Consider the following 2,389-nt stretch of genomic DNA (forward strand, 5'->3'; position numbering starts at 1 on the left):
GGGCTTGGAGCAACCTGGGCTGGTGGAAGGTGTCCCTGCCCATGGCAGGGGTGGCACTGGATGGGCTTTAAGGTCCCTTCCCATCCAAACCATTCCATGATTCCACAAGTCCCATGAGGGCTCAGGGGCAGTGCTGAGGTTTGTGTGAAAATCCAACCCCAAACACCCCCAGTTCCTCTCTGATCCTGCTCCGAATGTCTTGGAAAGCAGCAGCTGTGACATTTGTGGGCCTGAAAGGGCACGAGGAGATCTGGTGTTTATGGTTTGCAGCCCCTTCCTGTTCCCCAGGCAGGCCCTGAGGTGGCTCCTGCCCCCGCAGGGAGGGGCTCAGAGGGGCAACGGGGAGCAGAGCCCAGCACGGCCCCACGGTGGAAACGTGGGGTTTGCACCATGAGGGAACTCTGAACCACCAACCTGCACGTCAGTGAGGGAACTGTGAACCACCAACCTGCACGTCAGTGAGGGAACTGTGAACCACCAGCCTGCACGTCAGTGAGGGAACTGTGAACCACCAGCCTGCACGTCACCCTTCGGCTGGGGCTGATCCCGAGAGGCTCACGGAGACAGGGCAAGAAGGGGCTGCAAATTCAGTTGTTTATTTCTTCTGGATGGGCCCCTGTCCCTTCCCACGAGAGGGGGTTGATTCCGTTCGTATTCCAGTCAAAATAACAGTTGTGGGCTCCTCAGCACCAAGGCTGGCTGGGAAGGTGCCCCGTGCACCAAGTCAGCAAGGGCCCAGAGAGCTCTCCCCTCAAAGATGGGACACAGGGAATGCTTGGTACTCATCAGGAAATGGGAGTAATTTTGGGAGTGTTTCTCTATTTTATTGGAAAAAGGCCCACAGAAGGAAAAATAATCTAAAATGGCATTTTGTTGTGGTCGAAGCCTGGGCTGTGCTCAGAGCCTTTGCCCTCGAGTTGTGCTCTGTGTTGCAGTGGCTGTTTTCTGACACCCGGGAGCAGGTGGAGCAGTTGTTTCAGTTGTGGGTTCAGCTGCTGCATGGGAACAGCAGCTCCAGCCCTCTGTGGTGAGATGGGACCGACCACGACCAACCCAGCGCTCGGGAGGTGAGTCTGGGGAGGAAATGAGGCGATTTCACAAACTTCCTGAGGCCCTGCAGCCTTCACCTCCACCCAGCTCTGAGCAACAGGGGCCTGTGCTGGTTCCCACGGGGGAACTGAGACATTATCCCTCTCTCCAGCTCCCTGACAGAATCCCAGGATCCCTGAGGTTGGAAAAGCCCTCCCAGCCCACGGATCCCCCCTGTGCCCCATCCCCACCTTGTCCCCCAGCCCAGAGCACTGAGTGCCACGGCCAGGCCTTCCTGGGACACCTCCAGGGATGGGTACTCCAAACCTCCCTGGGCAGCCCCTGACAAGGCCTGACCACCCTTTCCAGCAAGAAATTCCTCCTAAAAAGAAGCAGAGGAGGATCAGGGATCTGCTGCAGCCTCCCCTGGAAGATGCAGAGGAAAGGAGGAGGACACGCTCACGGGAGCATTAGATGAGTCAGTGCCTGGAACAGGGGAACTGTGGGAGCAATCCTGGCTCCTCCATGGAGAAATCAGGGCTCTGAGCTCTCAGAGCTGCTCCAACTACTGAGCTGAGCCTGTGCGAGGGCGGTGCCAGTCTGGCTCCCAGGACACCCACACCACTGCTCCTGCTGTTCCCAGGAAAGGGGCCAGGAGAGCACAGACACTGCCCGGGAAAACAGGGTGACAGGGACGGGTGTTTGGGGGGGTGAGGCCATCGAAGATAACCTGGAATTCTGAGGATGCCTGTGGCTGCAACAGGCAGCGGAATGAGCCGTTTCCAGGGGATTGTGCAGACTGGGATTCTGGGGGAGCTCATGGGGATCCCACCACAGCAGATCCCTTGGTCCAGGGCTGGGGATCTGGAGAGATTTAACAGCCCTGTTGTCTCAGTCTGAGGAGACTGGAATGTTTGCTAAAGAGGATGAGTTATGAGATAGACCAAACTCCTCTCTCTCAGCAATTGTAAATTCAAAATTAAGGGGGCTTTAATCAAGGAAGTCTGGGGAAAAAAAACCACAGAAGAAATAACAACCCTTTATTAAAAGATACATGTATGTTGGCAAAACCAGTAACAGAGCACAAAAAACCTAGACAGCAATCCTAGAAAAAGACAAGTCTGGATGAACACTTCTCTGTCCTTTAGTGCAGTCCCAGCCGTGGCCTGCAGGGGCGCTGCTGGGCTCTGCCGGAAGTCAGCTTGGAGGAGACGGAAGTTCTCCATCAACTTCCTGCGGGGAAGTCCCCCTGTCACCCCCACATCACCATGGGCCAGTCAGGGCGCAGTTCAGTCCAGCAGCTTAATTACCTGGGCAGCCTCATCTCGGACGGTGAGATTGATGGGGAGATGGACAACAG

The sequence above is a fragment of the Lepidothrix coronata genome, unplaced genomic scaffold, assembly GCF_001604755.1.
Source record: "Lepidothrix coronata isolate B3197 unplaced genomic scaffold, Lepidothrix_coronata-1.0 Scaffold367, whole genome shotgun sequence".
NCBI classification, from domain to species: Eukaryota; Metazoa; Chordata; class Aves; order Passeriformes; family Pipridae; genus Lepidothrix; species Lepidothrix coronata.